Here is a 15,134-nt window from a genome sequence, read left to right on the forward strand (position 1 = left end):
GTCTGTGGGAGAGTTGACGGAATGACTGAGGGATCCAGAGTTGGTAGGGACTCCACAAGAAGATCAACAGAGTCAACTAACCTGGATGCTTAAGGGCACCCAGAGACTGAAAGACCAACCAAAGAACATACAAGGACTGAAGGTCAACTCCCTGCACATATATAGTAGATATATAGCTTGGTCTTCATGCAGATCCCCAGACAACTGAAGCACAGGTTTACCCTGATTCTAATGCCTACTATAGATCCTGTCCCCATAACTGGGTTGTCTCACAGGATGTATCTAGTCCTGCAGTGACTTGAGGTATCACAGTAGGTTGATACCCATGGGGAGCCTCACCCTTTGCAGAGATGAAGAGGAGGGAGGAATTAGGAGAGGGACCATGTGGAGAGGTACTGGGAGGAAAGGTGGGCTGTGATCAAATGTAACATATGCAAATTAGTTAATAAAAATAAATAAAAAATAAAGTGTTGGCAGCTGAAAGTCTCATTGATCTCTTTGATAATTGAAGTTTATGTTTATCTTCCATGCTAATTTAAATCTTGCATTTTAAAATGTATTGACTGAATGACTTGTGTAGATAGAACTTCATTTTGACTTTGAAATTTCTAGGTAGCTGATGATAGCCTGGAGCTCTTTGTCTTCAAGTCCCTGCATTTTAAATTCTTAGATTACATGTGTACATCATAATACATGATAAAGTTGTGGATTTTAATGGTTTTTATCTTTGGAAATCAGATTCTAGAGATGAGGAGATGAGTCAGTGGTTAAAAGTATTTGCTGACCTTGAAAAGGACCAAAACTTTGAGTCCCAAAATCCATATAGCTTTTACAATTATCTCTAATTCCAATCCCAAGGGATTTGATGCTTTCTTCTGACCTCTGCACATATTAGGCATGTGAGAAATGCACATACATTCAGCTAAAACTCATACAAATAAAATAAAAGACAAAAAAAGAAAAAGAAAAGTAGAAAGAGGGAGAATGAGAAAGAAGAGAATAGAAGAGATAAGATAGATTTATATTTAAATAAGCTCCTCTAAATCATTGTTTGCATGTTTAAATTAAGGGTAAATTTCATTTGAAATATATGTACTACTCTTTGAAAATGTTCTCATCTTCTTTTATAAGAATAATCTTTGAAGTATAATTATGAACAGGTAATGAATCTGTGTGTAAGCACTGGACAATTAGTTTGTTATGTATGTCTTTATTCTATAATCATTTGAAAACAACCCTTTCACTACCTAAATGACTTTACAAGAAGACAAGTAATAAAAACAATTCTAACCTAAGACACATACAGAAAAAGTTTGAGTGTAGAAGAATAAATGCCTAATCTAATCATGCTTAAAACAAGCATGAGGTATTTTTTATTTGAATTTTTCCCTTTTAATATAATTTGCAAGAAAGAAGTTCTGAAAAGGATGGAATTTAGCAAATGCATTATTTCACCAGAATAGGGAGGGGTTTTGCTTTTAGATAGACATAGATTGCATTAAAGTATTAAAACAGAAGATTTGCTCAAATTAAGTTGTTCCTATGATATTTTCTCCAGATAAAAGTATGAGTACTATTGCTTGACATTTTCCATCCTCTCTGATGCTTTTATGCGTATAAATACAATGAGCACCTTCCTCAGACTGCAGCCCAGAGCTCTCCTGTAAATACCTAAGAGCTGCTCTAAATGCCATATGACATTTCAGCTTTCTTTGCAGAAAGGTGAAGAGTCTCTGTAAGCTAGACAAAAAGAAAAAGAAAAAGAAAGAACTATGGGTTTTATTATAGAAAATGGAAAAGGAAAATAAGGGTGAGAAAATAGCTATTAAAACCCTAAAAATTGGGATTTGATAATCAAAACCATGAATACATCCTCTGAAGAAGCATTCTTGAGAAAAACAAGAGAGCATCTATGCCAACTATTAGGCTGAGAGATGTCATCATCAGATATCTGTTCCCATGCAGGTTAGCTAACACCAGCCCCTGTAGGAAATCTTCAGTCTAGGTTTGCTTATGGTCTTTACAGAAAGATGATTAATAGGGAACTTAGAGATCTTCAAACAAGTTACAGGCACCATCTCTTTTTTGGAGAAATAATGGAACAGTGAGGTGATCTTTTTTTTTTTTTTTAACAACTCTATGTCTTTTGTTTTAATAGATATTTTCTTTATTTACATTTCAAATGATACCCCTGCAAATGTTTCCCCTGCAAAAAACCAAATCAAACCAAACCAAAAAAAATTTCTTCCCCTCTCCCCTTGCTCAACAACCCACCCTCTCCCGCTTCCTGGCCCTGTCTTTAAGAGAATCAATTCTAAGCTCTTTCAGATGGAGCCCTGTCTTCCTCCCTCTTTTTTTTTTATTATTATTATTTTAGTGAGGTGATCTTAAGGGCTTTCTCCTTTTTAAAGGTGAGTAGGAGTTACATGACTAATTACTACAGGCTTGACCTACATAGCTGTCCGGCTTTATTTATCATACCATTACAGTAACTAGTTGGATTTGTAGTCTGAAAATATAACACAACATTTTACGTTTTAAGGGGCTAGGATGAATCTTCAACATGGGAAACATGCCCATGAGGATTTTTTCCCCTCTTTTCACTAGTATTAATGTAAATCCACCCTGGCCTTATTTCACTGTGTTCTAGTCTCAATATCCTTTCTCTGTTCACTAAACAGTTCCACTGTACCTGATTGTTTTTCTTTTTAGCAAATTAGCCCCTCCAAATTTTTATGTACTTACTATAGAAATTAAAGAAACATTAATTTTTTCACTCAGTTTTAGACCCACTGTGTTTTCAAGTACTTATTTTATTTAAGGAGGATTCCTTTGTTGGTTGACTTCTTCTTGCTAGGATAAAATGTCTAAGGAGGAGAGATTTATTTTTGGCTCACAGTTTAGCAGGTTTTATCCCATGTTTGTTCTGATCCTTTGGGCACTAGAATATACAGTTCTTCATGCAGCAAAGCTTGTTAATGTTGGAGCCATGTTTCTTACAGAATTTCATTTTTATCTAGATGAAGAGGGAGATAGTAGAATAGTGGAGAGATCACAAGAGAAGAAAGAGAGAAAAAGAAGTAGACTTAGTGAATGACTGACAGAAAAAGCAAGATAAAAAAAGAGAAAAGGGATGAGATATAGAGAACATAGGTGTGGAGAGAAGGGAAGAAAAGAGAAAGAGAAGAAGGATGATAGAAAAGCAAGAAAGAACAGACCTAGAGTATTTGGTGAAATGTTTACCAGAATATGTGGGGACATTTTAAAATATTTAATTGTGTTTCTGTTATCTCTGAGTTTTCATGAGTTCTTGGATATATTAAAGAAACATATCCTTGAAGATTCATATGATTTAGGGATTTTCTTTCATCCTGTGATTTGTATTTTAATTCTCTCAAAAAATAGTATCTCTTGCAGAATAGAGATTAACATTAACATTAGTAAAATCCAATTGGTCATCGAATTTCTAGAACTGTGCTATTGATAATGCACCTAAATTCTAATTGTCAAACTCAAGGTCACAAAGAATTTTCCAATGATTATTCCTAGGAATACAATTTTAGTGAAAGAAACTCCTATGGTTACTAGAATGAATAAACCTGAACAAAAATTCACAGGTAAAAGATAATGATGATTGTTTCAAAAGTCAGTTAGGAAATGTTTATACATATATAAAAATGTCAAAGTCATTGAAAGACATTTCTAAAAACACACTTAACTACAACTTTAGCCAACTAAAGATAAGCTACTTTCATCACTAAGCCTTCATGGACAATAGAACAATTTCTTTCCCACTGTGGATTTATAACTTCCAGTATCGTTCATTTACTCCATAAATATATATATGGAAAAGAAAAGCAGCTTTAACTTTATAAGGAATATATATTGCTAGCTGCCAATTCTGATTTCTCTTAACCAGTAGATGTCATTCTCTCTCTATTTTAATGTGGCTTTCCTATCTTCCTTTAATAGTATCTTCTACGGACATGTTATGAAACTCACATTCATTATAGCCTGCTTTTCTTTTCGTCATCTTTCCTAGTTAGTATCTTTATCTCTTTAATAATAGGGAGAGGGTCAAAGTGCGAAAAGAGGTTATTCAGACAGCTTGCCTTCGTGAGGAATATTTCCCTACATATTTAAGACACTGTACAATGCTGACTGAGTGTCAGAGTGGAACACTCTCTAATGCATTTTAGGTACTGACAGGAAAAAAAAAATCCATTTATAATGCTAGCAAGTTGACAAGTAAATCAAGTTCCCTGGAAGCACTAAGAGGATTTCTTGTATACATTATGCACACTTTTGCATGTACAGTTATGGATGTTATCATTTCCTGAAAATGACCTTGGCTTATCAAGACCCTGTCAACTGGCATTTCTTTGTAAAGCAGTTGCCTAGCGTGAACAAGGCCTTTGGTTTCAACCTCAGCAAGGCAAGAGTATGTGAGGAGAATTTAGAAAGAGATCTAAGCAGAACAATTAGTGAAGCTGTTCATTTAAATAGCCATTTATTTTTTATTCTTACCAAAAAATGAGAAAAAAAGAAGTATTTTCTATAAGGATTTCTACAAGAATGCCCAATCACTTTGAAGGTATATTTTCAAATTTATTTATTTAATTACCAAAATAAAGTCTTTCTTTGTAGATTGGCCTAGCATGGAACTATGTTCATTTAGGCCTTACTTCCTACCTTAGACTTCTGAGAGCTGGAATTATAGGCATGCACTACATACCACAACATACTCTGAAAATTTCTTTCAATGAGTGCCTATATAATGTAGTACACACTGCTAATCTACTTTGCAAAATTCTAGAAATTTTCAAGATGACATAGTTGAACTTTGAAATAAGATTATGCATTTTAAACCCATATCATGCCACTTGTTAAGCTTCTGAGCTCCTAACAGGCATTTATTTGATTTTCTAGAAATGGTTTATGAAAAATAAGAAGCATTGATATAGTTTGATATGATTTTCTATAATTCTGATTATAGAATCCATGGGGTTATCTATTAGTTCAGAACAAGTTCACATGTCTTTCTGTCATGTCTCCACAAATAAGTTAACAAAATTGAACATGTATTGGCTACAGAGATACTTCAGAGACTGAAAATCCATGCTGCTGTTGTAGGAAAACTGACTTTGGTTTCCAGCACCCCTTCTGGAAGGTACACTACAACCTGTCACTATAGTTTCAAGGAATCAGATGTCATTTTTGGGCTTCTGATGATTCCTGCACTCACATTCGTACAAATAAACACACACACAGAGACACATTCCTGGTTTTAAAAATCGAATACTATCCTTTAGATAATTATCTTACAATTCCCAAGCATCAACAGCTGAAAAAAATTGAGAACTGTTAAAAGTTAGAAATAAAAAGGAAAATACAGGATTTACATACAAATCCTGTATTATATACAGAGGTGAATCATGACCTCTTGTCTACTAAGCCATATATGTTTCCTTGGAAACAAGAACATCAGCTTTCCCCAGCAGTTCCTGTTGTGAATGATTTTAGATGCCTGAGCCTCTTTTCTGCTCCAGGGCATGGTGGCTGACTCTCGAGGCAACAGTTTGGATATTGTGTTGGCAACTTTCTTTATGTCAACAAATTCATACTTTTCTGTGTGATTTAGGGACACAGATTATAAAGACAATATGCACATCTCTAAGGCCTGAATCATAAGGATAAATATATAAAATTCAGTCATTTGCAGAAGTGGTCTTCTATATCTTAAAGAAGAAACCTGTAGCCAAATGGACAGGAAGAAACTTGTCATTTGTCATCTCTTTACTAAGAAAATCAGATACCAATACTAAAGAAATTTCTAATTTTATCCATAATCTCATATTTAAAAGGGGTTTAAGACATGTCCTTTGGATGGCGAGTGTTTCAAGGATGACATGTAGTATAATTTCGTCTCCATGGTTACATCCAACTACATTTGCAATATGAAAATAAGGTTAAGGAAGTGTTTTCACAGTATTTATTGTTAAAATATGGACTGTGATCTTATCCTTGAGCAAAAATCACTGATAAAGGAAGAAACAAATGAATAGTTTACAAATGGACACCTGACTGTCTAAAAGATTCAGTAAGAATCAGTATTTTAGAAATAAATTTAAGCTGAAGAAAAAGAAATTGCTTCCACGGGGTGGTATTTAATGTTTGTTCTTGTTTCTAGAAGTCATTTAATAGATGGAGCCAGTAAAACCAATCCCTGTCTGGTCCACTAGTGATTCTCTACCATAATCCATATACATCTAGCTTCTCAGTATTTTTGCTTTTGCTGGGTTTTATGGTCTGCTTTAATGATCTTCTAACAGTGCTTCCTTGCATAACAAATGCTATATTGGCTTTCAGTCACTGGCAGTGTGACAAACTCATCTAAGACAGAACTGAATTTTCAGATTAAAATTTATCAACAAAAATATAGTGTCAGAGTAAACAATACTAAAGTTTCCTTCTGTTTCTTTAGGTCTACTGCATAAAATAATCTTGAAAGACAACTTCATGATAGGAACACAGACTATCTTCAAATATATTATCTCTACTAGGTAATTACAGAATTTATATTTCAAGTACACTGAAATGCCAGTTCCTTCCTGTTTTGCACTTCTGAAAATCCTAGAGATAGGATTTCTCTGCCAGTGAAAATGAACCAATTCAAGCCACATTAGATTATATTAAAGGTCAGTTTATTGGGAAGCTGTTCTTGGGAGAGTTCACTGGCCCCAAAGATAGAAGCCGGAGGAGTTGCCATGTACAGATGCGGGGTGGGGGTAGCATGTGAACAGAGAAAGAAAAAGGAGGAGTAGGAAGAGAGAGGGAGGGAGGGAGGTTGGAAGGGAGGGAGGGAGGTTGAGAATGAGGAACCTCTGGGGGAAGGGGACTAAGGGATTCTGGGAGAACCTGGAGGCCAAGACTACTTTGATATGTAAAATATACACCTCAGTCTCTTGTTCAGGGTCAGAAATCAAACACCTAGGACTTGTGGTCATTACAACTATGAAAATAACACCCATAGAACTGTTTCTTTTTTGTTTGTTTGTTTGGTTAGTTTTATTTTGTTGTTTCTGTTTGTTTTTTTAGCCATTACAGTAAAGCTTATAGTCGCATATACAAATCTTAGGCTTAAAAATGCATGAAAATAGAAGCAGAATAGGTGGCATCTTCTAGATCTATTGACTGTCAGGACTGAAATAATTGGAATTTGGAAATTACAGAGTTGTTAAAATGAGAACTTCAATGCAGCTTTAAAGAAAACAAAAGGACATCCGCACAGGTGGTTTTATTGCATTGGTTTGAACAGTGAACTGTGTAATTTGCTTCCCTGCCAACTATATTTCATTTGCTTGCACTGGCCAAGAGAAGAACCCAATACAGTCTTTTTCCTCATCCAGCTGTATTTGAAATGTGCTGGGCATCTTTAATATGAAACGTGGCTTTCATCTGAAACCCATGGAGCTGAACTGTACAGTTGCCTCACTTTTATAATCTGTGGGATTTTCAATGCTCTGAGCTACTGCCTAGGCTAATAGAAAACGTTTCCGAATGCTGCATGCTCGAGAATGATTGCTGATACCGGAACTGGATAGGCTGCTGTATCAGTATGAACGGAGAACTGTAAGATCTGTGGCCTGCCTACAAATAACTACTTCTTTCGTTTTCGTCCACTCTATCTCATTATTTATATTAAAGTTACAACCAGAAGGAAGTTGGTGTTCTGCTTTCAATGTGACATGCAGTATAGTCTCTCATCTTCCTTTCATTTCCTTTTACTGTGATGAAATTTCCTAACAAAATTAACTAAAAGAGACAGGGCATATTTAGTCTTCAGTTCGAGGATACTGGTCTCTCCCTGCTTCAACTGAAATAATCATATAGTTTTGAAACCTATGGATGCTCCTTATAGTCCTGTGCTTCTCTCTATACTGTCTCATTAACCTTCCTGCTGTGAACTCTTCCTACTATATTTAATTCACTCTTGTCTTGCTAGTCCTTTCATAGAAGTCAGATATCAAAGCCTCTAGGTTGTTTTCTCAAAGACATCCTAATTGCAAAGCTACTTTTTTTTTAACGCAAAGCTTTTGTCCTTATTTTATTATGTAGAAATTAATTTTGTATCTTTCTTTCTGTAGATAAACTGTTTTGAAGATCATAACCATTGTGAGTCCGTTTCTGTCTCTCCCCAATAACCTCCCCTTATTCTTCACTTCTGTCTAAGCATAACACAGACTCACTTCCAAATAAAGAGCCCATCATGAAAAAAGTGTAAAATATATATTTACTCAGATGGAATAGATTTAGGGATTAAATGACTGATCTACTCAGTTCAAGAAAAGGGTTAAAGAAATGTTGCAGAGTAGTAGGCTTGCAAGTTTGATGTCTGCTAAAAATTGCTTTCTTTGTATATCTGACACGGGCTCTATTTTTAAAATATGTTCTTAGTCTACAGTATTTCATGTTCCTTTTAATTCTCAGGTTAAGTTTTTTCTCCTTGGGAAATCTCACATTCTCTTAATAATGCTTCATACCTTTCTCTTGTTCTTAAAAGGCACTGTGCATTAATACCTCCAGTGCAGTTCTGAACACAAGCTATTGTGATCATTCACTCCTGAGTGTCCTGTCACTCAGTGCTTCTCAAAAGCAGACTTTTTGTCTTTCATTATTCCCTTCCCAGCCATTGCTTAGGTTAATTTATTAAATTGGGTCTTAGATATACAAGTTAGTTTCCCTGTGCTGTCCTTAGGAACTATCTTAGAAATATGTTCCATGGATGATAATGAGGATTCAGAATTAACACACACACACACACACACACACACGTGTGCAAACACACACACACACACACGCACACACACACATACACACACACACAGAAAATAAAAGCTAAACCATCAGTAAATAATCACTTCCTTGAGCAACAATCATATAGTGAATCCAAGGAGAGCCAATTTAATTCCCCCAGCATATGTGCATGATTCCTGGAGATGTACGGTTTTAACACTGATTTTCATGATTTGCAACAGTATGTTCAGCATCTTGTAGCCCTCAGTTTCTCATCTATAGAAGTTCTTCAAAAAATCTTGGCATTGTTTCTTATCGTTATTTGGGTCTATGGACAGCTATCTCAGGCAAGTATATCTAGTTCGATCACAACAGAACCTATCAATTCAAAGATTCCCGCTGTGCTGACTCTCAAACAAAATCTGTTGATTTTTCTGTCATTTTGCTCATCTCAGCCCTGTGCCATGCAACCAAGAGACAGCCTTGGATGTTTGATCCCCAGTAAACATCTCTCTTTCCACCCAAAGAGTGTTCCAATTCAGTGGTTTCACCACATCTTTATTTACCGCCATCAGTTTCATTTCACTGAGAGCATTAAAACTAAACAAAATTTCAAAGCTCTCTCCTTGTGCCTGGAAACTTCTGGAAGTTTCAAATATTTTTTTTTAAATACTCTCAGTAGTTGTACTTTGGTTAGAACTGATTCTCATTTATAAAGAGCTAGTGATTTTGAAACAGAGCTTCTTCCTTGTATCCTCTTGTGAATTAATTTCTATGTCTATTGAAAGGTCACAAGGCTGAAAAGTCAAGGAACCACTTACTTGTTCCCTAGGGTGATAAGAAAACATTCCTTCAGAAGGTGCTTCTATATTCATACTAGTGTTAGACTAAATTTAATTGTGAATTAATACTCAAGAGATAGAAAGAATCTAAAGACTTTCTGGATTCCATGAAAGGTAAATTCTTTGAGGAAGTGGCAGTGTAGTAATTGTTCCAGAAATTAAGTTTCTCCACTGACCCAGTGAAGAACCAAGATACAAAAATAGACTCTGGCTTCCATCTATGATTTTGAACTAGATCCAAAGTCAATGTTTAACATGAGGTCATTAGTGTCAATGTTTCTAAAATGGAACAACTTAGTTGCTAGAGTTAAACTGAAAGAATGTGCACCAATATACACATACTTTTATGGGTATAGACACTCTAGTGAATTAATTCAATAAACAAACAGCAAACAATAGCAACAATCCTAGAGGTAGCAAGCACAATTTTGAGAAAATTGTCAGAGCATTACCTTAATCTATATATACTTGTAAAGTAACAAACTAGATGTTTGAATTATGATCTCTCAACCATTCATTTTTTATCATATTATTTCATTAAAAAATGAACAAGCATAACAGTGATGCAATGAGTCTTTTGTGTGGAAATGGGATTGCATTGATAACTCCAAGGGAATGACATCACTGAAACGTCTCATGCCAGCACAGGTGATGACCCATGAAAGCTGCACCATTATCATCTAAATCCCAAATGGCCTGCTATCTTCTGTGTGCTCTAGTGCTTCTAAAGATGATGTGCAGAGAGAGAAAGGTGTTATTATGCTTGAACTCTCAGATGAGGGCCTGCTGACACTTTCCCTTCTGCAGGAGAATATAAACAGCCTCACTACCATTTCCATAGACCTCATTGTTACTGGATTCTGCTTATTTCCTCTCCTGACGGTGAGTCAAGGTAGTTTGTAGGTCACCACACCAACTTAGTTTCATGATGGCTAATGATGATCTTGATATGCACACAGGAAATGGCTTGACAATAAACGCTGAAGGACATGAACAGGTATGAACAGATTTCTACCATTTCCTGGACCTTGGACTTCCTCTGTGGATTTCCACATTGTGACTTGACATTATGGGTGTCAGTCTTTCTGGGACTAACAAAATACGCGTCTCTAGTGGCCCTCCCTAATTAACATGCATCTGTTGGCTAAAACTTCTAACTTATTTTAAAACCCTATGAAGAATCACAGTTGGAGAAACAAACATCAAGCCAAGAAATTTTGTCTTTGTCTTCTCTCAGACTCTATACTTTCTTTCTTCTTTTTTTTTCCCTGATCTGGTTTCTGCTGTTTCATTTGATATTAAGATAAGCACAGAATCAACAGGGAGCAGAAGAACCACAGGGCTGCCTTTCTTGATGCATATTAGAGCTGCCTCTTTAAAAATAAAAGGAGCTGGAAGGTTCTGAGCTACCCTTGACTAAGAGTCGGCAATACACAACTCACTGAGTCTAACAGTATTATAGAATATCTCTGCAGGACACTGAATACTGGTTTTCCAATTGCCATTTTCTTTTTCTTTTGAAATAAAAAAACACAAGCAGACATAGTTTATATTGTGCACCACTGTTTATAATTTGAGTGACTCAACACGAGTCATTGATGGTTGCTATGGCATGCAGTAAAATTAAATATGTCTTACTGTTTTCAGGGTTGGGGGAGGTATGCAATTATAAAGAAAATAAATTGTATAACAAAAGACAAATTTATGTCTTACATGAGGAAGTGCTTATTAAATAACAGCTGTACATAAATAGAACATATTGGTTGAGGACCAACAAAACAATAAGGGGCAGCCAAGACATTCAGCAAAGCTTATTTTGCTCAAAATCATTTTCAAGTGTTAAGGGCCCAACAGAGTGATCATCAAGTTCCTCTCAGCATTTCTGTAGAAACAGAGGTGTGTGGCTAGATCTTTAAGTTTATATATGCTGGGTTCCTAGCTTTCCTGTAAGCAATATTGTAAGAGTCTAGAAGTTGCTGAAAGAAAAACCCAAACTTAAATAGTATACAAAGTCAAATAGTATTTATTCTGCAGAAACAACCAGCATGAGGGGGTCAACTATTCTCCAAAATAGTGACCCCAGACAAAGATGTGCAGGCCTTCTTATAGGGAACTGGGTGGGGGAACACCCTAGAAGGATTAGGCAATATAAAATTTCACTGGTGGGTGCTAGGGGTTCACAGGTTGTCAGTGGTTTGCATTCCTATGTCTTGAACCTTTAACCATGGAATGAGATAGGGTTGCCCAGCACAGACGGCCCATTCTGATATAAATATTTCTCATTTTTGTAGTTATTCCCAGCTGCTATTTGGGAAGGGTTTTAATGAGCATGCTTTTGGATTTTATAATCTATTCTGGGAGCTGGTGTCTTATGGCCTAGTTCCTGAGACCTATGGTCTATTCCTGGAGCTGATACTTATGGCCTTTTTAAGATTGTTCCTGTTCCTTAAATGGAGACAAATGGGATCTATGTTGTCTTAAATGTGAACAGAATTTCTATCTCTTTATCCTGGGTTGTGGCCTTCTTCAAGATTTGGTGATGTTCTTTTATTTCTTTGTCTTTTTTTAATATATAAAAGATATGTTATTTTTAATTTTGATCTTGTGTATAGGTGTGTTCATTGAATACTAGTGTCATCAAAGGTCAGAACATCTTGAAGCTAGAATTATAGATGGTTAGGATATCCAAGGTATGGGTACTGAGAACACAACTGGTATTCTACAAAGGAGTACATACTCCTATTTGCTGAGCTATCTCTCCTGTCCATAGTTCTTCATCTTTCAGAGTGCAGACATTGTCAACATTTTAGAAAAGCAGAGTGTAACTAAAGACCTCAAAGAATCATGAGTAAAGGGACTATCTGTTAAGACCAGTTATTTTTTCACTATTAAGGAAGTAAACTGTATTTGAACTGAAGAATCTTGTACTTTTAGAATATCTTAATTTGACTTAACAATATATATAATATTAATTTCATTTAATATATGTGGCATATACCTAAGATATCTTTTTTATAGAACACATTAAAATAGTTAAATGTTTTATAAAAGACTTAGAAATTATCGTAAGTTTATTATGCAATAGATATAGAATAAGGCTGTGATTAATGGTACAGTGTATATAAGTCAGATTTCCTTCTGAAACATATGCAGAAGATATTTGATGAGACTTTAATTAATCCTATCATACTCATATCTATAACAAATGACTATGATTGAAATCTTATGTATTCTTAATTGTTGAGCCACACATGTACTTTCCAAATGACCCATCCATAGCAAAAATATGTAATTAATATTATATTAGATACTAATTATATATTATAATATCAGTTCCCCAAATATTATAAATAACTTAATTTTCAAATCACCACCAGATAACTTTGTTCCTTCAAGTCTCCTGTTGAGCTTTGGAAATTTATTGATGTGACTAAAATTTATCTTATCACTACAGATGTCACTAAGAAAGAATTCAATAACCAAGAACGTCCTGTGAGGTATTTTAGGAAAAGAAATATTAAAACTGGCATAGTAGGGCATTTCAACTACTTACTCCAATTTTGAGGTGGGGGTAACTGTTATAGTTCACATAAACTACAGAGGCCCTAGAGAGTCATTGTAGAGAGTTTGATCCATGGCTGGAAATACTAATTTTGGGACTTTCATTTCTGTGGTCTTAACCTTGGGTGGCTTTCCTATGAACTGCTGCTGATAACAGATAATACAAATGGAGTTGCATCCAGAACCTAAGGATATATTACATCAAAGGATGTATGTGCTTAGTTTCTTGTCTATAGAAAATGCTCAGAGTTATTCCTTTTTATGTTGTTGATAGTTGTATATAGCAGAAGTGTGCATATGTAAAACTATTCTTGTGTTGAAGAATGCCTTTTTAATTTGGTTATTACAATGTATCTAATATACTTTTTAATTATTCAATGGAGTGTACTACCTTAATAAGACAGCCTTTCTTTCTTATTGCACACTGTTTTAGTTCACTGGTAACTATTTCCTCCTGTGTTCAAGAACTTGGAAAGGAAACTTTATTAAAGTTCAGTCAGTTTAAAATTTTAGGAGTTTCTTAAATGCTAAAAATTCAACTCCTCTTTTCTTTCTGGTTTTGTAGTGTTTGTCATAGTGAGCCTGGGAAAAAAGTAGGATGTTTCTGAGAGCAATGAAGATTTTCCTATCTCTAGTGTGTGTATCTCAAAGGTCTGTGCCGGACAAGTAGACAGTCAAGTAGAGATGCCCCAAGTCAATGTCTTCTGTCTTGAGAACTCAAAGAATAAATTTCAAAGATGATAGAAAGTTGAGTTCATTTTTTATTCTTGGAAAATTTTCTACTAGTTCTTCACCTTTTATCCACATTTGTTTTTTTCTTTTCCTCATAACTCAGTAAGCCCTATTAAAGCTTCTCATATGTGTCTGGGTGTAGAATCACTTACTAAAACATGGAAAACCTGCCAGGGCCACACCCCCAAATTGAATGATTCTACCCCAGAATCTATCAGCTTCCAATACCATCTTAGTGACAGATGATATCTGGGAGATCACCTCCCCTTTTCTGTGGTGATTTTCACTGGCTTGATTTTGTGTAGATGATGTACTAGTAAGTACAGTGAGTATGCATTCAGGAGTACAAGCTGAAGACTGCATTTCACAGCACTTCTTATCGGCCAGCTAGCTCTTAAGTTCTTTCTGAGGCAAGAAGGTGGATTTCAAAGAGAATTTTATGAAATGTAAGTACTTAGGATTAAAGGGCCCAGCCTAATATCACAAACTCTATTTTGTATTTAGACTCCATATGATGTTAATTTTTTCTTAGTTTAAACTCAGTTACTTTAAAAAATACTTGTTGCAGGAACCAAGACAATCCTAGCTACAGCCACTCTACCCTTAGAAGCAGCCAACCACCTCCTAAGAAGGAAGAAACTCTTCCAGATGTTTGAAATAGATTACTCAAGATAACAATTGCTCATAACAAGGTGAAATCACTACTAGCCAATAGAAAAGCAGCAAGCTGAAAATTTCAAATGTAAACCAATCATGTAACTGACAAGTTGAAAAACAAAACCCTTACTCTGATAAAACTATGATAAAAAGGCAAGGCATCACCAGCTTGGGTCATTCCATACCTGAAGAGATTGGCAATGTTGGAGAGGTCTGAGCAACAGCCTGAATATTAACTCTTTGTTTTTAGATACAAGTTGAGTTCCTCTTGGTCTTTTATGGTCTGTGGGGACACTGAAATCTGGGCATTACATTTAGGGGCTCATCTTTAGTTTTCACTCCCTGCCCTCAACCAGGACCCCTGACCTGTACAGCCAAAGACTGATTTGTAAGTGTTCTCTCGGATATGCTTTTCTAAGTGTCTGACGATATTGTTCTACTAAATCTGTAAACTATAAATTTGTAAACTGAAAATCAGAGAAATTCATTACTTTCTTTCAGTTTAACAAACCTAATTTTCTCAGTTTAATTTTCTTCCTGTGTAGA

Source organism: Mastomys coucha, unplaced genomic scaffold (assembly GCF_008632895.1).
Source record: "Mastomys coucha isolate ucsf_1 unplaced genomic scaffold, UCSF_Mcou_1 pScaffold5, whole genome shotgun sequence".
NCBI classification, from domain to species: Eukaryota; Metazoa; Chordata; class Mammalia; order Rodentia; family Muridae; genus Mastomys; species Mastomys coucha.